Here is a 27,246-nt window from a genome sequence, read left to right as displayed (position 1 = left end):
CTTTCTGTATCTCTAGCATTACTGCTTTATGATTAAGATGACTGGTAAGATCACTGAAAAATAATTTAAAAGCCCATCCCTTCTATCCTGTAAGATGATGGCTACTACTTAATCAATACAACAAATATTAAAGAGCATACAGCTGAGAGCAAAGGATTTCTATGTAATTGAAAATTCAGTCTTCCATTTGGTGAACTCATTTTCCCAATAGTCAAAAGGAAGAACATATTTCTTAAGGTTAAATATTTATACAGCTTCGGTTCCAGTTTGAGAATTCAATACATAACTCTCTCCTTAGAGAATGAGAGATCAGAGAGGTCATCACTTAACAGTAGTTGGATCTGGGGAGAGAAAAACTATCTGAATTTTTCACCTGTGAACATAAGCAACAAACTTCAAATGAACTTGGGAGTTAAACTAACAGCTCAATCCCAATAGTTCTTCTGCTCACACGAAATCATACTCTTTCAGGTCAGAATTAAGCAGGATCTCATTCAGCGACCAGCAAGGCTGATCCTCACAACAGAGCACACACTGCACTCAGCCTTGTCTGGAATGAAGTAAAGTAACTTCATCTGGGATTTATGGTCATCTGAAGTGAATGTAGACAGCATTACCAATCACGTTTCATCCCTGCAGTGCCCAGGCCAAATTAAGTTTTGTTTTACTAACGACCAGAAGACAGAGTGATTCATGGCTCAAACAGGCGGTGAGACAAACAAAGGATTCCACTTCTAAGGTATTATAACACAGGGTTGCTTTATACCAAACATCCATCCACTCAGCTGAGCAGAAGAGATCTACAGCTCCACATAACACAGGTACAGCTTTGCACAGTGTTTATTTCAGACATTTAGGGTGTTATTTCCTCACTGCGTGGGCTCTGTCCCCTTCCTTCAGTTCAGCCTGAGCTGACAGCCTCCTCCCCTCAGGACAAGCTGTTGCAGCACACTGGTCACTCTTGTGTTACCAACAAGCCCCTTGCAGTGCCTCAGGAATAGCTACTGCGTTCCTCCAACTGAAAATAAACAGCCATTTTTAAACAAAGTTCTTAAAATTGACCATCTGCTCTCTCAGGCTTCTCTGCACTTCATTGTTTCTTCATTCCTGGTTTCCCAAACAACACTACAAGTAGCTCCGGCAGCTCCTGTCCCCTCTCACGTCCGTGACATTTCCCTTCAGGAGCTCGCACTGCAGCAGCATACAGCCACCCATGGAAAACAGATGAAACTCCACTGTGCTCTTCAGAGAAAAAAATTTTTTGCTAAGTTTTCCCAACACACACAAAATTTGGTGAATGACTGCTGATGGCTTCAGTGCCTGGAGTTGCAACTTTCCCATGGAATAGCACACCTGTACCCAAAAATGGGCTGCTCCGATCCCAAGTCCATTTACTTTTTTCCTGCAGAATCTTAGGACGGTGCACTTGTTCCTGATTAAAGCAAGACTGTTATTTTTTTTCCCTCCTCTCTTATTCTTTATTTATGAAAAGTACTGATAGGCTCGCTCACATGGATAGGAAAGTGAACTTTATGGGGCTCTGTAGTTTACCTCCAAAAACACTGAAGTGTAAATCAGCCTTTCCCCAGTCCCTTAAAGCCTACTGCCAACAAAAGCAATACATTCACAGCAAGGCACCTGCATAACTCAGCTGAGATGTTATACCCAAGGCCTAGGGAATGAGCTCATCCTTAAGAAGGACCATGGTCATCTCTGCCAAAAGCTCAGGAACTCAGCAAGGCTGCTATTTTAAAGTCCACTTAAGCATCTCAATTTCCTCCTCCTCCTTCTCCCCCACAACCTAGTACACCAGACCTTAAGCTACAGCTAATTTCCTGCCAGCACAGCCCTGAAAATCTTCCAGTCCCTCACTTTCCACAATATAGAATAGACATAGCCTGCAGTATGCCAGTGTGAATGACTACAAGGTGGTCTGATTATGGAGCTTTCATTCCCAACGCTCACCCTCTGGCACATTCACTAGACTAAATAAATTAAAAGGCAAATATCTGTAAATCCGATTTGACAAAGTCCCTCCCTTGTAACCCTGCAGGTTTCCGATGTGGAAAAAGGAGTGGCAGAGGAAGTCACTCTTACAGCTTATCTCTTCCTCTGAGAAATTATTGTGCTGGATATTGGAGAAGGAGCAGGAAAAGGGAAATGCAATAACAGAAAAAATCCTACACAGCTTCATCCTCATAATAACCCACATCTATTTTTCTGGTATAACTACACCAACAATTCCAAAAACTGCACCAGATTGCACAACTGCTCAAGATTTTTAATTGTTCCATATTACTGTGTTAGCATGAGCCTCTCCTTTATTAGGGCTGATGTAAACCATTTACTCTTTCTAGTAAACTAAAACCACATACTCATTTTTATCAGGTCAGGAAAACTGACAATTTTAAATACCCATCAAAACCAAAAACATTTACTACCATTTAAGTACCACAGTTTGATTGCAAATAGAAGACATCACCTTATTAGAACGTCCACACGAAAAATTCAGTGCAAATAACAGAAGCTGCACTGTACCAGCTACTCTTACCTGGAATTAAAATTGTTCAAGTTCACATCTCAAAGGACCTTATCTTACCTCTATGCACAGGTAGGACAAGAGATTAAACCACTTACTCAAACAGCATTATTTCAGCAGACATCCTTACCCCTTCCTTACTTCTTGGTCACATAAACCACTGTTTCATCTGGATTTGCTCACTGAGCTAACCAGAGGTTAAGATTGCTATTTTAAAATGAGAGTTCATTGTTTTCTGCCCAAACAAAATCCACCAAGAGGCAGAAATGTTTGAGAAGAAATTCCTGCTAAAACAATGAACTCCTTTCTTCACGCCGAAAAACAGGGCTGGCAAAGGACAAGCCAGCCTCAGGTCAGCTTGGTATCTCTCTGGTAGTGAAGCTTAGGAGTCAGCTACCCAGCCCACACCAGCTTACCACCATGCACCAATATCACGGAGTTCTCAGGCCTTTGTCAAGCACTATTTCATCAACTCTTTTTCTGCTAAAAAAACGTTGAGCGTGCTAAATCAGGATGTAAAAATTCACACGGACTTGGCAAACAGAGAGCTCTGCTGGTGGCTAATGGCCTATGACTGCTTGTATCTAATTGCACAGACTAACAAAAAACAAACAACATCTGGTGTAGCAGGAAAAGTACATAAATACATTCACTTTCCATATCTGAAACCCAGGAAATGCAGACTTTCTTGATCTAAAATTTGAGGAAGAAGGTTGGGTAAAAAAAAATTATGAATCCAAACTCATACATCGTAGAGGAGCAGAAAAACTTCAAAGTTCCTTCTTTCCTAACCTGACAGGATACATTTGCTGTTAGGATGCCCTAATACATTCAATAAAAACTTGCCATACACAGCAGGTGAGTGAGCCCCAGAAAATCTAAGAGGCTAGAAAAACTACTCAGAACAATTCCTAAAATTTAATTTTTTCCTCTGAGGTGAGAGTGGATGCCAGGGTTGCTTCTGGGACATCCTTACCATTTTTCCCCTATCTTCCCATTACATTTTCCCACTCTCTCAGCCAACCTTTGCCCATGATCTGCTTCCTTCTGTGCTGATTTCTTTCACTGCCACTTTGTGCCTGTCAGTTCCTTTGTTAATCAGCAGCCTTCACTGCCCACTTACTCTGACAGTTTCTCTTATTCCGTTTGTCCCTTTCTCCTCAATTTGTCTCCTTCCTGAGACGCCTGCCCTGTATTTCCAAACATCCCCTCCAGCTCTTCAGCGCGCCTTCATTTTCCAGCACTCTCAGTGCAGCAGAGATGCCCCCAAACTCAATGCTTCACATCATAATTGTTCAGCAAACCACATCATGACAGCGGCAGCTTGAGAAGCTTCAAATTGTCAGGATGTGCCCACTGCGGGCAGCAGTGCTACCAAACCACAGGCCTGCCTACACGACACACCACAGCACTTATCAGCAGGATTTTGTTCCCTTGAGCGAGGAATACAGGTGCTATACCTGTAGTTATAGCATTTAATATAATGAAGGCAGTTAGCTAAATAGTTCACTGAAAATCTGATCCCGCTTGCATGGGACTTGAGGAGGAGAAAAACAAGTTTCACGTTTATAGATTTCCCTCCTATGCTGAGGTGTGTGGAGGACCTTCTGCGGGGAAGAACTCCCAGATTTCCTCATTTGTGCCCCACTGCTCCGAAACAAAAGCCGAGTAACAAGCATCTGCTCCGAACACGCTAAGCAGGGCATCACCTTACAGCTGGTTGGCTAATGCACTGGGATGCACTGCTTGCAGTGCTGGCTGTTCTACACACCAGCATTATCTGTTTGCTTTAACAAATGAAGATGGAGAGAATGCACTACATGCACAGTGAAGGCAGCATTAACTCTTTCACCAGCAATCAGCACTTTTTCCCCCACTTTCATTATTACAGCTGTTCTCAGGATCCTGAAGCAGAAAAAACAGACCAGACCTCTCCATCCAAAATCTCCTAGAGTCCTTCAGATCCAAAACCCCTCAATTCTTCAGGTCCCAGCCAACTTCAAGGCAGACATGCAAACTTCACCCCACCCACCCCTCTGCCTCCCACAAAAAATACTCCTAGTCAGACTTCGTTCCTTCCCTGAAATGGTCAACTTCATGACCATTTCAAGAAACCAGTTGCTGATGGCATCTGGCAAGCCCCGATAAGAACCAATTTAGAAAAAAATGACTGCTCTTCCTGTCCTGGTTGCTGTCAAAGATTTCCATTCCCTCAGGGAGAACATGGACACACAAAAAAGCTGATTCAGCATCTGACAAAACGGAAAGACATTTATGGTGCAGAAAAGGAACCACTTAAAGAGACCACAGGAAAGGTATCAGTGGCTCTGGCAAGAGTAAAGTGTTGCTATCTGTAGCCTCTAAAAACTAACACTCTCTCCATTCCCTCTCTGACAGCACAGGTGAGCACTCTCCTGTGTTCTGCTAACTTCTTTTTCTCCTACATCCCTTCTTTCTGCTACAGCAAAGCAAGCCCAATCCCACTTGGCTCTACCACGCCTTTCCTCACCCTGCATCTCTTCCTTCTCCCTTATTAATCAGAATCGTGAGGGCTTGGGGAAGAAATAAATAAATAAATAAAATTCACCAAATCTAAGAACAGGCAATGTTCCCCATCTCTCTCTTTCCCCTCAAGAGAGGTACACGCCCCACAGATCACTCACTGCCCCGTTCTTATGGGCAATGCGCCCACCAGCCGCTCTGGAGATGGCACGTGTGGCGTCAAGGTGCGCAGCGACGGTGACAAGACGAGCATTTGGTGGAAAGGAACTGGTGACAAAAGCGGCGTGCTTAAGCTCGCGGAGGCAGAACCCCATCTCTCCAGCCTTTATGTAAGCACCGCTAGCCCGTTCACACTTCTCCACGCAGAGAAACGTCTCGGGCAGTTCGGAGGTGGGAAGGAGAGCGCAGGGGATCGCCGGTTTGCACCGCGCTCCGGGAGGGATGCGACCCGTCGGCTGCTCTCCGTGAGGGTTGGCTCTCCGGTTGGGCTGCCCGGCTCCCTCAGGGCGCTCAGGTGCGAGGCTGCACCCGGCGGTGCCGGCTCCCAGCGGAGCCCAGCAGCCAGCAGCCGAACAAAGAGGCACGGACAAAGAGCGCCGTCCCCGAGCCAGGTACGAGAGCGGGGGGAAGCGCAAGGCACCGAGACAAAACTACGCCGTCCTCCCGCGCACCCACCCGACCCCGCGGGACGCCGGCCCCGGTCCGCACTCACCGCCGCCGCGCATCCCGCTGCCGTCCGCCGCCGCCGCCGCCGCCGCCGCCGCCCCGTCCCGGCCCGGCCCCGAGCCGCCGCCGCCGCCGCCGGGAGCCGCCCCCCGCACCGCGCAGCACAGCCCAGCAGCCAGCGCCGCCCCCGGCAGGGCTCGGCCGTGGGGTACCCCCGCGGGCGGAATGGTTCGCTCCCCGCAGCTGGGGTCGGGGGAGCGGGGCAGGCGAAGAAGAGCCGGAATAGGGGGGTGGGGCTGGGAGGAGGCGATCGGGAGAAAAGAGCGGAAAGAGCGATAGGGAGAGGGTTGGCGGCGGCCGGCTGGGTCCTGCCCCGTCGCTCCCCAGCAGCGGGGGCTAAGCGGCACGGCGTGAGGGGCAGCGTCGGGGCCGCCCGCGAGAGCAGCCGGCCCCCCGGGGGCCTCCGCAGGCGTTTTCCGAAGCATAAATATTAATCATGAGGCAATTTCCTGCCCGTGAGATTAGCTGAGCAAATAGGGCGGTTGCCGGGAAGGTGCGGGCTTGCTTTTCTTCGCCCGGGGCCGGGGGTGCTCTTACCTGCGCCCTCCTGGGAGCCCTGAGGGCAAGGCTGCTTCCTGAGCCCCAGGAGGGAAAGGGGCTGCCCTGGGGCTGAGCCTGGCAGCCACCTGTGGGACCTTCGAACAGTTTGCCCCCATCTGGAAGAACACCACCACCAAGCACGACTTGTGCGTGCACACACTTGTGGCGTCCTGGAGAGGCCCCACGAAGGTTTCCACGAAGGCTGTGTGGTTGCTTTGCCTTACTAGCAGTCCTAGGGCAGGGAGCCAGCAGCCTATGGCCCTGCACACCAGGCAGGGTGCATTCGCTGAAATGGTGCACCCAGCCCATGACGTGTTTGTCCAAGAAGGCTGGGGACGCTGGCACCTCCAGAGGTCTGGGAGGCTGCTAAGCAATAAGGCAGCAGGGCTGTCACTGTCACCAGGGCAAATCAAGGAGCCTCCAGGGTCTCTGAGGAGACTTGCAAGAGCCAGACACACAGCCAGCGTTGCTCCTTCAGCATGTATGCATCCTCAGCTTCGTGAAGAAAGCCCCAGCAATCAGAGAACTAGCCCCATCCCCCATGACATGGGGGCAGCGGGCCAGGGTGTCCTGGATAACAGTCTTGCTCGGTGCAGTGTCACTTTGATGCCCTGACATTTCCCATTTGTGACTCAATAAGCAAGCACTTTCTGCACAGGATAGCACCTGGGTAGCACTACGCAGACCCAACACACTACAGAAACTCTGCACTGGTCCTAGTTGCAGCATTAGTTATGATCTAGAGCCCGTCTTGCATTTTCCAGGGAATATTTTACTTGGCTAAAACAATCACTTTACCACTGTACAAACTCTATAATCACTCTTAAAGATCTCAAATCTGTTTTATAACACCCTCAGTCCCAGAGAACACTAAAGAAGTAATGGCTGTCCTGGTGTCTATTGCAGTTTTCATAGAAAAAGATAAGCTTTTAAGACAAGTTATTCCAAGAGGCCAGAACATAGCTGAGTTCTTCCCCTGTGATTTCTGGGGGCTTCATCTACTGCTGGTGTTGAGCCTGGCTCTTCTGCTCTGCTCACCAAACAAACAATCAGTCCACACGGTTAAACAAATAAAGCCACATACACTTCGGGAATGCAAAGTTAAGGACGTGCTCACAGCTGGAAGAAGTGAGAATGGCTTTTAACAGTGCCTGCAGTCAGAGCCAAAAGCAGCCAGCCTTGCCTTCATCTCGCAGGGTTTTCTTTTGTTATTTTGAGTGGGAAAACTGTAATAGTAGTCTGCAAAAACCTCCCTAGGGAAAATGAAGCCTAATACGGAAAGGAGTAACTTAGAAAGGTACAAACCTTTCCTCTGAAAGAATTCAGATATGCCTGTTGAATTGTTCCTGTGGTTAGCTCCTACACAGTAGGTGGGGCGTCAGCAAAGCTAGATGAGGCTGAGTGTGTGTGTCCCCTCACAGATGTAGGTAGGTCAGACCAAAAGTGACGCCTCCTCTTTATTTCTGTGGAAACTACAACATACAAAGTACACAATAGCACTGTTTGATAGGGCACATTCTCTGCTACTAAACACTGTTTTTCAATATAGTCACCACCATTGCTATGCGTTTTCTCCAACAGTGAACTAGAGTCTGTATGCCATACTTGTAAAAATTTGCATGGCTGTCCAGAAAGTGGCTTGCCTTTCACATTGCTGTCACCACCATTGAAACACACCGCTCACCGCATCACTGTTTGATCTCCATCAATGTTCAGCCAGCATTGATGAATGCCCGTGGGCGCAATTTTTTTTGTAAGAAGGAATTCAGTGACACACCTTTGCTTCATAAGCACTTTCACATCAGACGCTATTTTGTCAGACTGCCCATCTGCTATCATCTGTCACATAGCAACTAAATGTATTGTAATACTGATGGGAAGGTTCAGCCTGTCCTACCGTACCACCAGTATCTGCCTCTGATGTCATGGGCTGAAATAGGGGGCGTTACTTTCAGAACAGTCCTTGTATGTAACGTTACCCAAATCAGTGTCATCTGTTTCTTATCGGGGAAAGAATACAGAAGCCAGCCATAATTAGAGCCATGAAATAAGTTGATAAACTGGAATGTCTAACAAGCAAGACTCTGGCAACTTGTAACATAAACTACGCATCTGAATCTTTTATGATTGAAAAATACTCAAAAATGAACAAAGAAGTGAAACTCCAAAAACTAAAGAGGTGCAACCTGCCTGCTCTTGAGACAAAAGCAACAAAACACTACTTATTACAGAAAATCAGGAAAAAGGGTATGGAAACTTGCACATGATCTAGGAGTTTCTAATGTATTCTCTTGTCCACCTAGTTAGCTTGAGCTGTCTTCATGGCGGTATCATTGCTACGTCAACTGTATTGCAAATCATGGAAGCCTTTAAAACTCTCCATCCTTGAGTATGCAGCATGCTCAATAAAGGTTTAGTAGTTTCCATGGTAATTCATATAAGTAAAAATCAACTGTTGGAAAGCTTGCAGGAAGTATATTTTAATCAGGAGCATTGAAAACAGTAATAAAAATATCTCATTAGCATGCTTTTGTAACAGGGAAGGAGAAATCTTTTCAGCCAGTTCTAAATCAAAGTCACCTCTCAGCAGGCACTCGTAGTCACCATCTCTCCCTTAACCAGTCCCTTAGCATTACAGATTTTATCCACATCAGGTGTGGGTGTGACTGCGTTTCCGTACAGTGAGCCAGAGCCCACAGCTAGGAGCTGGTTCTGGCTTTGTGCTACCTGCGGAAGGAGAGACAACACCGACCTGACAAAATCAGTCAAGATAAAGCTATCTGTTGATGACTCTGGGCATAGTTACACCCAGTTTTTTCTTTGGTGGCAAAACTGGTCCAGTTTCTTCCCTTTCCTGCCTTACGTATTCATTTAGGTTCCCAATCTATAGTCTGTGGCTTTCTTTGGTGGGCTGATGCAGCTACTGGTGGAAACCAGGTCAAAAGAATGATCCAGGTGAATACTTCTTTCCCTGCCCCCTTCTTCTGAAAAAGGTCCAATATGTTCTTGTGCTAGAGTGACTGATGAGAAGAGGAACCATGGTGCAGCACAGATCTGAGATGCTGTGCTGGAGACAAAGCCACATTTCTTGAAATAGCATCACCAGCACACCAATGGATTTTTCAATTGCACCCTTCTTGAGCAGCACATGGCAACAAATGGGGTTGTACTGACTCAGTGCTTTATAGCATGTAACCAGAGCATTTGGAACCACTGCCTCAGTAAGGAAACCCAGCTGTTGTTTGCCATTGCAGAATAATACTAACACAATTGCTTATAGCTCAAAAATAATAACAATTTTCACTACCAGAGCTTCTGAAAGCAAGTGGTAATTCTGCTGTAACGTCATCAGAGACATCTTGAGACATTGTAGTAGGCTGGCTGTGAAGGAATCTTGGTTTTTAAGGCTCACTGGGAATCTCTACTAAACAGAAAGGCAACCTGGAACATGACTGCATTCATTTGTACCATTCTGGTGAAAAAAGAATAATCATTCCTGATAGTTCTGCTTGTCATCTGAGCTACAATCTGGAAATCTGTTAATCCAGCACACAGAATAGAGGTGTATAAAACAAAAAGAAAATCGAGATGATGTTCAGCCAGCGAGGAGTTTCTGTGACTTGCCCTAAAACTTTATTGAATTGTCACACAAGAACTATCAACAACAAACCGCCTTAGGAAAATAAGTTACATGAGTAATCAAATCTCATGCTCCAGGGCACAAGTCAATTGCTGGAAGGGTCAGGAAAGGAATTTCCTCACTCTCTTCCTTTGCGCAGTTGTACACAATTAACTAGGTTGTAATTGCAAGGCAAGAAAGCGGTTAGGCTTTGCATTCCTCTGAATCATCAAGTGCTGCCTGCTTTTGCAGCTGAGTTCTGAGCTTAAAGGACCAGGCTGGCAGGGCTTGTTCTTAGTTGCTCTCCTGTGAGGCTTTGCTGATGTTTGCATTGCAGTTGCAGGGTCTGCTCTTTTCATGCTTGCACAGTATGGCTGTATTTCAGAACAACCATGAAAGTGAGGACTTAGTTTTCTGTTAATGAGTTGCCACCTTAAAATGTCTCTATCAGTAAATTACATAACTATTAATTATTCATATAAGTAGTAGCAGTGTTGTAGCCATAATAACCTAGAGATATAAACAAGACAAGAGTTGTTAGAAAGGCAACCATTTTTGTTAAAGCAAGCATACCATTTAGTGTAATAAAAGGTCTTGCTAGTTCCTATGTAAGTAATTCATTTTAGTAGTCAAAAAGATTTTTACTAACATAGGCCAGACACGACGCTTTGTATCACAAGAGTGCTGCCCTATTAGTTCGAGCATGGCTGTCTTTGTAGCTGATTAATTGCTTCCCTTTACCAGAAGCAGCATGCATTTGTGAATGAGAGAGGCTTATGATTTAATTATTCAACCCTCAGTACCGTAGCTAAACTCAGTACAGTGTTATAGAAGATCTTCTACACACAAATACATGTTTGGTACGTGAGAGCCAGTTCTGTGAACAAACAAGCTGATAACCCCAAGCACGGGGGCTACAGGCAGCACCTTGATCAGTGTTCCTTATGGATGTTAAGGCAGTAAGCAAATGGTGTGCGAAGAAGACATGGTGCAAATACAGTAGCTGCAGTGTTTCACAAGTACAGTCACAGATGAGGGCACTTCTGTACTTGGTGCTTGGATACAAGGGGTATCTAGAAGGAGCAACCGTAGGACAAAGACTTTTTCCCAGCAAGCAATATGTTGATTAATAGATTTCCATACACGCCTTAATTTGTCTCTGATGCCAAGCCAGGAAGATGTGCTGTTCCCATTTGGTCTCTATTTGTCATTATCAAATCTGGATGCACAAGTGTTTTTATATCTCTCTCTATAACAATACAGTGAGTTGTCTGAGCAAGGTAGTGCTTTCTTTAGTAGGGAAACTGAAGAAACTTAAAAACGCTTAAGCCATGTGACCAAGGTTACACAAAAAAAAATCTCAGCTAGAGCAAAACACTGAATGGAAAAATCCACAATACTTGTTTGATTTTAAAGTTAATTTGTGTAAATTCAGTTAAGTAGTAGAGTCAGAAGAGGTAAAACAATACCTATCTACCAAAAAGGAAGATGGTTGCCAAAACCATTCTTCATTCTTTTCAGAATAATTCAGGCTACAATTGAGTTAGTGGCTTTAAGGGTGAAAGCTCATCCTAATAAAGGTTAGATAAAATACATCTTCACAACAGCTCCATGGAGCTGCCTTTGCTAACAAGTTTTCATGTCTGCACTGAAGAGTTGTAGAGGGATTTTCTTGGCAGATGGCCCTCAAATGTGAAATCAGCTCTCATTAACAATGCAAAGGATGACACAATATCACCACTACTAGGGGCAGAATAAGATGCAGACAAATTCCAGCCTCGATTGTGTGTGCAGGCTTGTTGTTGTTTGTTTTTCCTCCAAAAAGGGACAGGAGGAAACAAATTATTATTTTCTCCCTATCTATCCTTTACTCAAAGCTGCTTATGTGCTTAGATAAACAAAATATGCAAAACCCAAAAGACAGACATCCTGGAGAGTCACTAATGCTTAATGCAAACTCAGCCTAACCAGAACAGTAGTCCAAGCACCTAACTCCCTGCCTACCATTGCAACTCCTTCAAGAAAATCCTAATAATGGAGCAGGGTGGGAGAGAAGGTTGCAGAATGGAGCACATTCCATCCTGTCAGACAGCATGGGCCAAAAAGGGAGACGGACCAATGTCTCCCTGCATTTTTAAATTGGTCACTACTGTAGAAAGCCAGCTCCTACACCTAAGACAACTTCAATACCAAGCTACTCACTTCAGAGCATCTGTGCCTGTCCTACATCACTGCATGCCAGCAGCCCAGCCTGCCTGTTTACAGAGCAGTCCCATGCATACTTTTCCATCTGGGTTTGCCCTGCTGCAACCACGATCCCATGTGCTCCCAATGAAATTCACACCAATTGATGTAGAATTAGGCCCACAGGAAGCAATAAAATACGCTTGCTGATCCCAGAGTATCACAGGAAATTAACATGACATTTTTTAACACGTTGTTTTAATAAATTATGATTTTGTACTTTAGTTTAAAGAGGACTGTGAAATGTGAGATAGGATGCTGGGGGTGGTCTCTCTTCAGTTTCATAATGCCTTGTTTGCACATTGCATTTTTTTCCCTTCTTCTTTGTGCTACCAAAACATTGTAACAATCAGAGAAGCATCCCAGCATTTCATGAACAACACCATTCATCTTGATTCCAAGCTCCCACTAGTCTGTCCTGTAAACTCATCTGAGAAACCCTTCATAACCAAGAAGAGAAATAAACCGCCTTAGCTAACAGCATGTGAATTAGGTAGCAATATGAAAAGGAGACACAAAAGCTGCCAGCCAATGAACGCACAAAGAGGAAGGGGATGATGTTGGATCCTCATTAGACTTCCAAGTAGTTTGTCATTAGCTTGCTTGTAAAACCTCAGAGGCTTTATAGGAGAGAAATATTTTTTCATGCAGAATACCCAAGATCTCTTTTTTGCGAATGGAAGTTTCAGGTTCCCCCTCCCCCTTCATTTCTGGAGCCGCTGCCAAGTTTTCCAAGAGCTAAAAGCAACAGCTTTCTGTTCAGCGTTACTTCATGCTTCTGGTATTAATCTAATAGAAGGCTAGAATGGGAGGAGGGGAAAGAAGCAATGAAAGCTGATTTCCTCCTATGCAGCAGGAAATCCATAGAAAATTCAGATCTAACACTAATTTTAACAGCTGGATAACTGCTTTGGCTTTTACTTGCCATAGGAACATACAACGATGTATATTTTCTTACTACAAAAAGAAAACAGGCATCAAGCAAAAGGAAGAATAAAAACAAGACATGTAGTTGTAAATATCCTTATTAACCCATCCTCTTCAACCAGTTAGGCTAGAAGTATTAACACCTTTTGTAAATTGCCCCTTATTTTCATTAACATTGCTAATAACAACATTCACGAAAATAAAATATAGAACAAGATCATCTTGCAGATAACCACATCAACAAATACTTGCTTGGGAAGTGCTCAAGTAGCCACTTTGAAGAATCTTAGCAAATCACACAACTGAGATGTTGAACTAAAACTCAATGATGAAGGTGAAAAATTCTTAGCAAAAACAGATCACAAATAAGCAACACATAAGTCAGACACATCAGCCCTGCAGCAATCCACAGCCACATATAGCATAGACCAAATAATTGTTAGTAACACCTTTCTAAAGAATGCTGTATGCTAGCAGGTAATTTCTCGTATTCAGCCTACAATCATGGGTAATCCCTTTACTGGGAAAGGCTTGCTTGTTTATTCTGGTAATAATTGCTGGGAGGGTGATGGTCACAAGTGTAGTCCTTTATCTTGATTACGTGATTCATTTTTTTCTTCCTTTCATGCTTTTCACCCAGGCTTTGCTCCACCTGTTTCTCATGCACCATATGGCTCAAATCATGTCATACTGCAGAACTCCAGATTTATTTTTTTTTTTATGTTGATGCAGAGAAAGCTTAATAGAGTACACATGCTGAAATGAAACCCTGTTTTGTAGATGAAACAGGGCTATTGCATGTTCATGTGTGCTTCATGTACCAGGAAGAATCCATTCTACAATCTGATTTCTCCATTTTAGCAAACGATGGTGATGAGAATGCTTTACCTGCCCACTGATGCATGAGATCAACAGAGTGAACATGACAGCTGGTTTTAATGTCACTAGCTGCAGCCAGCTGTTACACTGAAAGCGTTAATAACCATTTTCATCAGTCACGGGCTTGGATTAAACAGACTGCAAAACTCAAGGACTCTCAAGGGGTAGTGACTGCAGAAAAAAAAAAACAAAAAAAAAAACCAGAAGCTAACACCCAAAACACCAAGTAGGAGCCACACAATGTGAGTAGGGAGGCTCCTCTCAGGGTAGATAAGCGTAGGGCTGGAACACTTCATGGCTATAGCTTGAAGTACTGGTGGGCTGCACAGACAGAAAATAAAGCCTTGAAAAGAAATGGGAGAATGAAAAAAGCTGTGGTGGATATTAGACTAGAAAGAAGTTTAAAAAGATGGAGCTTCCTAGGGGTTAGTACTGCTGACAAGGCAGAGATAGTTAAGAAGAAAACTTTTCACTTTCTTTACTTCCACGTTCATAAAACCCAGGATTTTGTGCATGTTTTTTAAGCCAACAGGACCATTGCAATCACTCCCTTCTGTACTGCAAAAATTCCAGCTGGTATCAAGTTTTCCTTGTAATGGAAACAAGCTGGCAGAACTTCAAAAACTTGATAACAGCTTATATAGAGAAAGGACAACAATAGTTATACTTTGCTATTAAAATGTTTTTCTGACTCCCTTTTAAAAATATATATATAGTTGGAATTAAAAAAAAAAAATAGAGAATAAGTTGGATAGAATTTGGCAGTGCTTACAGGGATGGAATTTGCATCCAGTGGCAGATCAGTAAGAGAATGCAAAGATGTGGCTGTTTTGGAATTTGTTCAAGGAACAATATCTAACAGCTCAACTTTCGTCAAACATGCCATGGCCAGGGGATGTGAGCCCCGTGAAATTCCTGAGTTCAATCAGACGTTTTCAATGACTGAGGAACTGAAAGGGAAATTTTGAAAATGAAAGATATGTGAGCAGCTTATTTATTTCATTATTTGAAGGCACAGAAATCAGTCAGCCCCTGATAACATTGTCTTAAGGGCACAAACACTCTGAAGAGCCTAGGGAACTGGGTGAAAAAACATTGAGTAAGTGGAAATAACCTTTTGGACAAATCCAGTCCAAGCCTTTCCCTCTCAGGCTTATTTTTGAATGTTTCCTTTCCTTTTTTTTTTTTTTCCTTCCACAGTAGAATTCTAGGTTCAGTTTCAAGAGTATCCTAACTTTCCTTGGCTTCTGTTCTCTGTTAAAGCTATGTGACCTGTGCCACTTCTCATAGAGTTAAGAATTATGCAGGGGCTCACAATAACCAGGAGCTGAGTGTCTATATAAATAAGACATTTATACTTCTCTGGAAGTAAAAAAAGCTTCTCTTTTAAAAGTATCATAGTCCCTCCTTTATCTCCTCTCCTCCTTCTTTCCTGCCCATATGCAACCAAAGAAATGGCCTTTGTTAGTTCTTCTGGGCTGGCAAGAAGCCCAAAGATCCAGCTGACAAAAACTTCAAGTCAGCAAATGCAGTGGGAGGAATGTCCTTTTCAGAGCCCCTTTTCACAGCGTTGCTGTCACTGAACATCACAGTAGCTCTGTGCAGAAGCACCTCGCCTGGCCCTTCTTTACAAGGTGAATCGCCCTTACTCCATTCCCTGTGCTGAAGTAATGAACTCTTGTTAACCCATTGCCAGCACAGCTGCCCAGCCTGTGGGTGCTGGGCTCTAAGGGAAGCTGGTATCACAGCAACAGTCCAAACTGAAGCTGCCATCGGTGGATTTGTGGAAAAATAACAAAGCTTGGTTTGGGTGTCTCTACCACACCATATTACTCCTGTAATGTAGCATAACGTAGAGCGAAGCAGCTTGAGAGGGTAAAGTTAGCCTAGACAGTGTATATCCAGCAGAAGGCCCACATATTAGACACTTGTGTGCTGCTGTTAGTGCTGGCCCACTATGGGATCTCTGAGTGGACCAGAATGCCCAACACAAGGTCACGGGCTTCACAGAAGCTGCTGGTTCCCAGTGGTCAGAAAAATAGGTGCAGAGAACAAACTTAAGGGTCTCTCTCATACGTTAGTTGGATATGATTTCTTACGATATTCTTTTTCCTCAAAAAAGTAAAGAAAGGAGAAAATAAAGACACGGTAATTGAAGGATTCACCGGGAGGCGCAGCAATTTGCACACTCCACAGCAGAGAAGTGATTCGTTCTGCAATAAGAGCTCTTCAGATAATCTAGAAATAAACACTTTTTCTCTCACCATTTTCTTTTCCTTTCCTTAGCCTGTGGAACAAGTGAACACTGTTCTTTCTGATCCTCCCCTTCCCTCAGCGATCCTTTGGTATTTTCCTCTTCTTATTTTGAATTTCCTGTCTGCACTCTAGGGAAAGGATTTTCCTGTGAGAAACAAATGTCACACTGCAGATTTGTTTGGATGCCAACAGACAAAGTCTGCCCTTTGTGTGGAGCAAGTTCTCATCTACCTGTTACCAGAAGAGTACTGACCTAGGATTTTTCTTTCCTTAATTTTATTTGGAGGTATCAGTAGAGAATTAGCTTTCTGCTCCCTAGCAGAGTTGATATTTCTATGTATGATAAGCTAAGAATGATGCAACTGTTTCAAGTAAACGAAGACCTAAACTGGATTAAAACCCATAATTAAAACCAAACATTAAACATTTTGAAAACACACCTAGGTTCTGTAGGATCCTCTGTAGAACATGTCTTTTAGGTTATCATATTTGATGTTTTGTTTTGAGAGAGGAAGAAAAAGAAGTGTGCATACTCCACATCTGTGCACACGTACAGGGAACGGGATACAGCAGCTCAGCCAGAAACATCCAGATATGATGATACTGAACATATGCAGATGTTTCTGAAACTACAGAAGGTGCATTTTCAGGAGGGGCAATCTTCATGGTGATTCACACCTAATTATTCATGGAAATGAAGACTGTCAGTGGAACACAGGAGGAAAAAAAGCTCATAAGGATTTCAGACTTGCATCTGAGCAGTGAAGTTCTTAGATGTGTCTGCTCACATGGTTGTGACCCCAAATTTTCTTCACCTCAGGTACGAATGAGAAGATCACAGGAGAACGTGTTTACACGTGTGACTGCACAAGTGCAAAGTGTGCATGTTGTGCTGAAACTTTCTCTTTCAACCTATGTAATAGCAACAGAGTGCAAAAGTCTAGCTGAAGGATGTGGTAGGATATATTGCTTACTGCATTTTCTTTGAGAATCCTTCAGTGTGTCTGGTACTTAGGACATTGAAAATGCCTCAATGCCGAAGATGCTAGCTTCTGAGGGTACATTAAAGGAGTTGCTAGATGCTGGTCCCCATGATTGCAGCAGCACAGTTGTGGCACTCACCAGTTTGTGGCTTAGAACGGGATGTACAATATGTCTTCAAGCTGTTATGGAGCATTGGGGAGTGTTCTGTGGCTTGTGGTATATGCAGAATGGGTGATTTGTAGAACTTTTGGGTCTAACCATCTATTACCCTTGTGCTTGTGAGACGCTGTATTGGATGACCCAAGTGGTTTATTTCATGCATCTTTGTGGTATCTTGCTGTTCACTATTTTGTATGAAAAAGAATTGCCTGCATTGTATTATCACTTTGAAAGCTTACTAAGGACTTCTTTATTATACATAAACTAATTTTTGGTAACAAAAGTTTAGAAGTTTAACTCTGGGTAATACAAGCTGGAAAGGATAGGACAAGGGGGAATGTTTTTAAGCTCAAGGAGGGAAGGTTTGGATTGGATGTCAGGGGAAAGTTCTTTACAGAAAGAGTGGTGAGGTGCTGGAACAGGCTGCCCAGAGAGGCTGTGGATGCTCTGTCCCTGGAAATGTTCAAGACCAAGTTGGAAGGGGCCCTGGGCAGCCTGCTCTAGTACCAGATCTGGAGGTTGGTCGCCCTGTCTGTGGCAGAGGGGTAGGAACTTGATGATCCTTGGGGTCCCTTCCACCCCAAGCCATTCTATGATTCTATGAAAGCTCTGAAAAGACAGGACTCTGGCTGATGCTTTATCAGAGAGCTAGCTGAGGTTCTGAAGGATGCAGCAGAATAATGTACAGCATGAATTCAGCTTTGTCTTAAGCCCATTTCCTTTGCATTTTATGCAGTATAAGTGTAAGAAGCATCTAAATCAGCACTTGGCCATCATTCATGAAAATAATGCAAGTCACATTGGGACAGTGCTTTAATGAAAGTCAGGCTTGGTTGTATAGGAAATTAGATGGAGCCTGCTGATGCTTTAAAGACAGAGGAACTATCTGTGGCAGGTGCTGCTTCGGTATTCTTGATCTTTGTCTCAGCTGTAACTCAAATTCATAATAGAAATCTTTTAAATTTGAGCCTAAGGGATTTTTTTCAAACAAAGCCATAAGATAACCTTTCTGTCAAAGACAGAAAAGGCATTCACATGACAAATCTAGTCAACAAAGGTAACACTGTGCATAAAATCTGAATCCCCTAAAAGAAGGTGGCAAGATAAGTGAATAGTGAATAAGTAAGTAAAGCTCATACAAGAGAAAGCACACGAGACATTGTAAAGATGTGTAAAGGTGAATGATGGTCAAGCTGACCATGCAATCAAGAAAAAAGGCAAACCTTCAAACCTAAGTGCATGTCTCACTTTGCCAAATTCAGCTCGTATCCAGTCAGTAATGCTACATGGAAAGCACCAGTAGGCTAGGTGGGCCAGGTTTGTATTTCATTTTGACTTAGCTTGTCCCTTGACATTGATTTCCATTTATATTTTCTGCCCTGAAATCTGAAGTTGCATTCCCTATAACAGATTCACTTATCTACAGCTGGAAGCAGAGATCCCTGCTTCTTTGACACTGTAGTAATGGAGATCTATGTGAGTGTTTCCATATGCTGAGCTGAGCAGTCATCCGATATTTCTGCATCATTTCTCCCATGCAGATGGACAGCTGGTGGAACGTGGTCCTGTTGGTTTTTTTTTGAAACAAAACCTTTTGGTTTCGGTGCAACTCCATAAACATCCATTTCCTTGTATCAGTGAGAACACCGGGGAAAGTAGCACCTCGTTTGCTTGTCTTGAGCTCCAGGTTGCTGGATTCCTGGAGACTCTCTTGGCTTTTATTCAGTTAGACAGCAAGTATTTTATTTTACTGGGACTTTCTTGATGTCTTCCCTATGCATCTGCTTTGATGTCTTCTTAGTTTCTCTCCCACGTGAACTATGTTCAGCCACCTGCACCTTAATTCAGCATGTTATCAAACCCTCCTCCTACACAGCACGGGTTTTTGAACAGCTTTGCATGTACCCATAGTTTTGGGGTGGTGGCTCCTATTGTTTCAGCTATCTATTCCATAAAACCTAATTGCACTTTGCAAATAAAATGAAGGGTGGTTGTTACACCTACTACCTTCAGCAAGTCTTCACACAGCTGCCAGCATCACAATACATGCATTTTCTGTACCCAGACAAGCCATTGCAATTACAACTCTCAGAAGTGCTCAACAAGACACTAACCACTGACAACAACTTGAGTTTTCTCAGACACACTAATATATGCTCCCAAGAAACTCCTAAAACTGCAGAGCTTTTTCTTCCACCTTCTTGGAGTAAGGAAGTCCTGTATTTATGTGCTCTATCTCCTTTGCCTTGATTGTGTCTAAGTCCTACATGAAAACTATCCCTTCCACTCTTCCTCTTTAAATCACTCTCCTCTCCCCAGATGCTTCTCCAGCTTAATCTACCAGTGGGCTTTTCTCTTTGCTGCAAAAGCTGAACTTTCCTATCCATAGGTGCATAACTTTGTGAAAAACAGTTCAAAAGTAACTGGCATTGTCAGCTAGTGTCAGTGTGCCAGCTGGCAGCATAGCCAGAGCATTTTTGGCAATGAATTGGAAGCTTTTCACATATCTGGTGAGTTCTCGGCTGTGGGACACCCGTGTTCAAGTTCCTGCTCTGTCCATCTGAGAGGGTCTGGAGTTGAAACCTCTAAGGTGTGCAGAACTACCACTGCAAAGTGGGATGCATCCTGCATCAAGGCAGTGTTTGATACCACAAAATACCTTTTCAAGAATTTAAACATCCTGTTAAGAGTCCAAAAAAGGACATTAAGGCAATTGAGTTGACAAGAAAAATATATATGCAAAAATCAATAACATTTCAAAGGGTTCTTCTTTCACTCCAGCACAGAATAAACAAATTTCAAAGCCTCTGGATCTGCTAAGGAACAAGCATCGTACTCCAGCAGCAATAGGATTAGAGACTGAATAGCAACAGGATGCTAACGAAAGCATCCTGACCTAGAACAGAGATGTCCTTTATCTGACACAGGAAATTTATCAACTTTGGAGCTTTTCCACATAAAATACAGACTTGCATGAGCTCTGCTTGCCAAGACCTGCTGCATGCAGCACACAAAAGAACAGCATGTCATGGAAATAAACGAGCCACTTCCTTACACAAGTGTTGTATTCTTCAGCCTGGCGGTCATGCCCTGGCAGGAACCTCACCTGGCACCTATTTTTGTCAGCCAACAGGTCATAACCCTGAGGCAACACGTTGCTCAGGAGAGATTCAAATAAATGATTCGCAGTAACAAAGGGAATTCAATGCACAGGCAGGCTTTGGAAATCCCATGGAAGGTCTCTCTGGTGAGTGATGAGCAGATTGCAAAAATGCTTAAGTGCATCTGGGAAGTACCAGAACCCACACCTGGTCCACCCCAGGAAATTGCTTCATCATCAAGCAAAACAGTCGTGCTCCCTCTTGCTTTATCTCCCTGTGGCTTGATGAGTCTTTCTTTGCTGGCTGGATCATGACTCCACATCAATAGGTGAGGTGGGGAGTGTCTCCGTGCCAGATCACACCCTAGGTAAGCAAATTACCTTGCACATGCAGCCTAAATTTGAACTGCCTGAGGCAGGAACATGGTCCACGCTGTACTGATTCTGATATCCCTTGCACCCTGGATGAGAAGTAAGCGTTGCCACAGCTCAGACAAGAACAACACACTTCCCATGTACAGAGATACCATAGATGCCTGAGCCCAAGCCATGAATCCTGGTTTCAAATCATTCCTTATTTCAAAGTTGTGAGCATGCACCTGACCATGAGAACACAGGAACTTCTGACATATTTGTGTTAACGCTCTTTCCTTGGCTATTTGCGCTCCCCAGTAGGCTATGAATCCCCTCTTTGGTTACCTGGACCAGGACTGAAATCCAGTACAAACACTGGCTACTGAAAAGTTAACAACTCCATGCAGCCACATCTGTGCTGCTGTTGTCTGTAATGGCATGTACTGTAATGCAGCTCTGCAAAGGGTGTGTGCAGATGACTGCTAGCTGGAATTTTCTAACTTTCAAGTGCACAGTTCTTTTTTAACAAGGCTTTAAAATACACCTTGATGTGTTTCTAAGAGAAAGTTCAAAAAAGTAGGGAAATGATATCACGTGGAAATTTCAGAATTTATCACAGAACTCTAGATCCCTGGTAAAATACACTTGTGGGCCAATATCAACTCTCTGCTTCAAGCAAGAGGTACTAATGCTTCCTTCTGAAAAGGCTCAAAGATTTTTTACCACAAACACATGCATTTTCCACTCTCTGTTCAATAGCCTTTGGTGAAGTATTCAGTGAATTCAGCTTATGGCAAGCGTCCCATTTACTGAAAAGTGCATCCTTGGTTTGTGAAGTTTATCAAATACAAAGCAATTACATGAAAAGCTAATACAGCCTCAGAAGGTTAGGGGATTGATAGCAGCATGGTGGAGCTGAGCCAGCATGAAACCACCACAATATTGGTACCTGCTCTTTCAATAGCAACACAGTGCTCCTCAAAGAATGACTGAACGCATGGATCCTTACAGTGTTTCAAATATAGGCAGAATAGAGTAAAAGAGCTTTTGCCTTATGATCACATACGAGCCGGCAGAAGAGAGGAGGCAACAGAACTGGCTGTTCTGCCTTGGCAACACTTTGTCCCCAGAATTATCCATGCCCCTGCAATCTCTTATTACGCTGGCTGACCTGAGAAACAACAGCATCTCCTCCAAGTCAGAGAGAGTAGAGAGAGTCCTCATCAAGAAAAGGTTTAAGCTCACCTTCACAGCCCCACGGTGATCGTTCACACGAGGGACCTACACCCCTCCAGTCTCACCATCACATTCAGAAAGCTGGGGCTAGGATTCAGGACTTCATAGATGAAGATGTAGCAAAAGTTCTCCGGCTCAGAACACTCAGTGAAGCTGCTGGAAGGCAGAATAATCATAGAGAGGAGCCAAGTCACACTGATATTGTATGGAGCCTATTCGGAGGCTTGGCCTCAATTAGCATATAAATGAAACGATACACGCAGCCGCAGCTTGCCAGAAAATGAGACAGAATAATCTCCCCAATTTGGCAGCTCTCTAGAGCATTTAGTTTGTGAATGAGGAGCCAGGCACTCTTTGAAGCCAAGCTGGGTCCACAGCTTACAGCCAATTGACTTTACATGGTGAAAACGAGTCTTGGAAAGCAGTGAAGCAGACCATCACTTCTTCTGCTCTTGAACTGAGTTTCTATTATAGGAAAGTGACTTTAAAGTTATTCATCACAGTTCCACCTGAGAGCATTTCACCTACTGCCTGTGCAGGCCCAGATGAGATGTGGTACAGGCTTCCTGCTGAAGAGTCCTGGCCATTAACAGGGTGCTTGATTTTATTCCAAGTAAAGGAGAAGGAATTGAAAGTTCACAGGAAAAATGATATGAAGATGATGTGACCACAGAGCTGCTGAGCTTAGACAGAAATTGTACTTACAGATCTTTATTTGGATAACGAGTAAGGAGACAAAAATAGAAATGAAGACTTTCAAAAACTGGCGCACATAGAAGGAATGAGTAGTTGCATTTACTGCTATAGCCTATGCAGTCCTTTTAAGGTATTTCTATTAAGACAAAAGGAATACGGCTTGTATTTTTGTGCAAATGCGTTTCACATTCATTAGGGTTTAGTTTTCCTTCTTTAAATATTTTCAATTGTCAGGGGCTCGGCTCAGACGCAAAAGCAAGGAAATCTAAGCACAATGGCATGCAGATTTTTCCAAGAGCAGTGCAGTCTTGCTTCTATAGCTACACAGACTACGCTTTTGGGGAGATCAAATTTCTAGGAAAGAAAGCAAAACAGATTTAAACATAGGTAAAGCATATGAGGAAAATCAGTATCAGGCAAAGATAGTCTTTTTTTTTTTTTTTCCTTCCGACATTTTAAATATACTCTGATTTAAGAAAGCTGACTTGAAAAGAAATATCCATTCTTCATTTCCATTAGCAAGCACAGTCAAGCCTAGATGTAACTGTACCTTCTGTTTTTCATCCCAGCAGAAACATTTCTCTTCATTAGAAGCTTGGAGTTACAGGAAAATCTTACAGGTCTCAAGGAGGCTGTTGAATTAAAAACCTCATTACATCCCTTAGCTGGCTGGTGGCTCCCTCGTGCACCAAGTTAGTCCCTTTTCATGTTTGTGCTCCAATTTAGTGCTTTGTTATGATGCTGTAGCAGCTGCAGCCTGGAATTGTGCAGATGGCTGGTTCTTTGCAGATGTTCTGGGCCAGCTTCTCAGCACCTGTGAGTGAGGTGCTCTGCTCAAAGTCCCCCTTGCCCGTTTTGTTAATGCTACCAGCCCCTGGGCAATCTGCTTTCTTGGTAAGGCATTTTTGGCAGAGCTGGTATGTTAAGGGTGGTTTCTGAGCCGAGTTTCTGGAAAATATCCCATTCAAGTTTCAACAAGGGAGAAATATTTCATTGAGGAATTACTGTTTAACCCTCCCTCACAAAACAAGGAGCAAAGTGGTTCATCAAAAAAGAATACAGCAGAATGAAATAATCCCATGACTCAGTGTTGAACCAGAGTTATGATGTAAATCTGCTAGTGACTCCAACATGCATCTGTTTAAATTAAAGGGCAAAACCGCTCTAATCTTGTTAGGTCTTGCATATTCTGACAACAAGACCTGAACTGGAACAGCAACATAATTTTCCACTTCTCTCCACACTTTGCTTTCTTGTGGTCAAAATCTAAGAGTGGCTCTGGCAAAAAAAATAGAGAGGGCTGTTTCCCAAAATTTCCCCTTCATAAATACATTTCTGATTAGTGCTTCTAGGCACGTAACATCACCTCCAAAAATCATGAGCATCTTATGACCATGACCTATTGCTTGGAAATTACAGCTTATTATGAAGATACTAGCTCTGTCCTAAATGCACCCATAAAACATCCTGCAAAAATCTTGTCTCTTCCTTTTACTTTTCTCTCTCCCTTCTTCACCTTAAAGAAAGCAGAAAGCAGAGCAGTAATGCTTAGTAGGCATGAGTAATAGCCATTACATGAAGCATACAAGGTGTCTAGAACAGAGAAGCTGTGGATGCCCCATCACTGGAGGTCTTCAAGGCCAGGAGGATCGAGGCCCTGGGCAGCCTGACCTAGTGGGCAGCAGCCATGCCCACAACTGAGAGTTGCAACTAGGTGATCTTGGAGGTCCCTTCCAACCCAAGCCATCCTATGATTTGTTTTCACATATGTTTTCACAAATGTCATATCAGCTCTTGTAGGCCCCAGCTCCATCTACAGTCCAGGAGTGCTCCAGGGACTGTCCCCATTTCGTCAAAATAAGACCAAGCAACACAAACATCATTTTATAAGCTTAAGTTACCTGTTTCAAATGAAGCAAGTAATAAGCCACAAAGGAAGTCTAGCATCCATACTCCTTATGGGAGCCATTACCAAGCAAATGACTAGTGACCTTCTCCGCACAAGATGCAGCCTGGGAACAAGTGCAGTGAGTGCTGTTACACTGTGGACAAGTGCCACACAGGTCTCTCCTGTCTGACGTGATTTCCAGCCTCTGGCACATCCCAGTTTCAATTGCTTCCTTTGCTCTGCAAGGTCAGGGAAGCAGCAGAGGCTTCTAACAGGACATATGCCATCACTGCCAAGCTGCGTCCAGCCCTGCATCCAGCTGCTGCTTCTGGTGCTATGTCTGCTCAGGTGAACGCACTTGTGAGCAGCTTGCAAACCCTCAACCAACCCCAGCTATTTTAATGAGCTTCACCATACCTACTGCTTGCAGAAATGCCTACTGAGAAACATCAGAAATAAGGCTGATTTCTCATTCAAAAAGAACGAATGTGCTAAAAATTAAGATCTCAGATAAGCTAACAACCTTCTGTGAGGTTTAGCACGTGATGCAGAGACCAGCTGCAAAATAACAATTGGATTTCTGCTATAAACAGACTGAGTTTTACAGTGGGGTTATATATCTATTTTGGTGAAGTTATTTATTCAACAGGAAAAATACTCTTTGTAAATCACTTTGTGGGGGGAGGAAAGAAGGAAAGGAAGTCCTGCTTGTGTTATTAGAAGCTTCACTTCTACACTAGGACAGAGACTCTAAAATTAACATTTCACAAAGCCACAGATTTGGAGAGTGTCCAAGAAAAGCATGTTGGGTTGTTTTGTTTTGGGTTGTTGTTTTTTTTTTTTTGTTTGTTTGTTTGTTTTAAATAAAAGATCTTATAGCCATCAAGATACTTAAAGCTACTTTCCTGCCTGTTTTTTGCACACCCTGTTTTTCTACTTCCTGGCTGGGGGCTGGGGAAAAAAAAAAAAAAAAAAAAGGCATAGGCTACCGCCCAAGGTCATTAAGAATAGTATGTGTTATGTATTATTTGTGTTATAATCATGAGACAGTGAGGCAAATAGAGTGAAAAGTGAATGAATGTAAAGAGAGGAAACAGAAAGGTGGAAGATTCTGAGAAGATCCAGCTTAAAAGCTGTTAAGAAAGAAAAATCTACAAGAAGCTGTAACTTTTGTGCAGCCTGAGTAAACTGCATACTTTAATGGGTGAATGTCATACCTTAAATTGCTGCATATGGGTGAATTACACACTGAGACAAGGGTGGTTCTAATGAAAAGAGTCTTCCATATGAAATCAAGTAATATCTGACGCCTTTATCTACTGTAAGCAAACAAATGCTAAAAACATGTTATTTCTTCTTGCTATCCTATTTGATCTCTCAAAATAGTCCAGCTGACTCTTGATTTCTGTAAAAACACTTCAAGTGGAAAACAAAAGATGAGGTATTTGTTTTTTATTCTCAGATTTCTCCAAAAGATGAGCATGGACAAAATGGGCTGGAAACCTAATCATGAGTTGCAGGCACCCAAACAGCACCAAAACAGGAAACATTTCAGAAGTTCTCAAGCCCACAGGGTCCAGGGAGACTAGCACAGCTTCACTGAAAGACTGGCTGCCATTGGTTGTAAGTCTAAGATTATGTTAGACCTTGGCTTCTCAGTTATTTGGTTTCCTCTCCCACCATGACCTGTTCTAGATTCATCTACTCTTTTATGTTTTTAATCAGACTCAGCAGTAACACATATTAGTGAGGCAGTAATAATGGAAAAATAGAGCATCTTTTGCTCAACGTGTCCTAAAAAAGATGTTGTCATTTGAGTCATTCAAAGAAGCCAGCCATCTGTCCACAAGGCGAGATACACATTCAAGCAAATGTGCATTTCCTCCTCTGAAAGCCATTGTGAATCACTACATTATAAACATATTATTATGTGTTGTTCCCAGGCAAAATTATACCAAAATTAAAACCACCAGCATGTCTTAGACTTCACCCTACATGATACCAGACACTCTGTTCTTGTTGCAAATAGTTATCTAGACCTTAATAAGGAAGACTAAAATATATTTCTTCCTCATGCCTTGGAGTTTTGCATGGTAATTGTATTTAATTCACAGTGTGCTTATGCTCGAGTTTAAGTAGCATATTTTGGCTTTATGACAACCAGTGACCAGTGTGAGTCCTGTAAGTGTTTGCTTCCAGACCCCAGCTTTATCAAATGCCCAACTTTACCAAATTCCTTTCGTTCTTTTTGCTGCAGCAAACAGCAAGTGGAAGAGCCTTTCTGCCAAATGCAAGAATGCTTGTAAGACCTTAGGCTCACACGAGGCTCTGGGCACATTCCCAAATTTCGTACCATGAGAAGAGGCTGAAACACAGAATCACAGAACTGCCATGATTTTGAAACAAAGCTGTGATGACCTTTATTGTCCAATAAAAACTTTTCCCTATCTTTTTACTCAGTACTGTCATTTCTTCTGCACAAGTAGATATATATTATTTTTTTTTTAAGAAGATGTTAGTCTATGATGTGTTTTCTACCTTAGAAGTTCCCATGCAAAGGTAGATAAAAGCTCTATGGCTTGAGAAGTATAGCTGGG

The 27,246-nt window shown here is 43.2% G+C and overlaps 1 protein-coding gene and 1 long non-coding RNA gene across 7 annotated transcripts in view; one reads left to right on the top strand and one right to left on the bottom strand.

Moving 5' to 3' along the window:
* PHLDB2 (pleckstrin homology like domain family B member 2) overlaps window positions 1-23,661 on the bottom strand; it is an 83,602-nt gene extending 59,941 nt beyond the window's left edge. For 4 of the 6 annotated variants that reach the window (XM_090152110.1, XM_031613207.2, XM_031613209.2 and 1 more), the window contains exon 1: window positions 5,754-5,806. The gene's annotated coding sequence lies outside the window, so the exon portion shown is untranslated. Of the gene's footprint in view, window positions 1-5,753; window positions 5,807-6,304; window positions 6,468-22,074; window positions 22,222-23,311 lie in introns of those variants that run through there. The other 2 variants (XM_090152095.1, XM_090152098.1) reach the window with 2 other exon arrangements.
* Window positions 5,320-27,035, top strand: LOC149919843 (uncharacterized). The gene is made up of 3 exons (XR_016471925.1): window positions 5,320-5,652; window positions 26,112-26,272; window positions 26,907-27,035. It is a non-coding gene; the product is annotated as an uncharacterized LOC149919843 (long non-coding RNA).
* Window positions 27,036-27,246: the final 211 nt, after the last annotated feature.

The sequence above is a fragment of the Phasianus colchicus genome, chromosome 1 (genome assembly GCF_987193195.1).
Source record: "Phasianus colchicus chromosome 1, bPhaCol1.hap1.1, whole genome shotgun sequence".
NCBI lineage: Eukaryota > Metazoa > Chordata > Aves > Galliformes > Phasianidae > Phasianus > Phasianus colchicus.
This window is presented reverse-complemented; position numbering and strand designations above follow the sequence as displayed.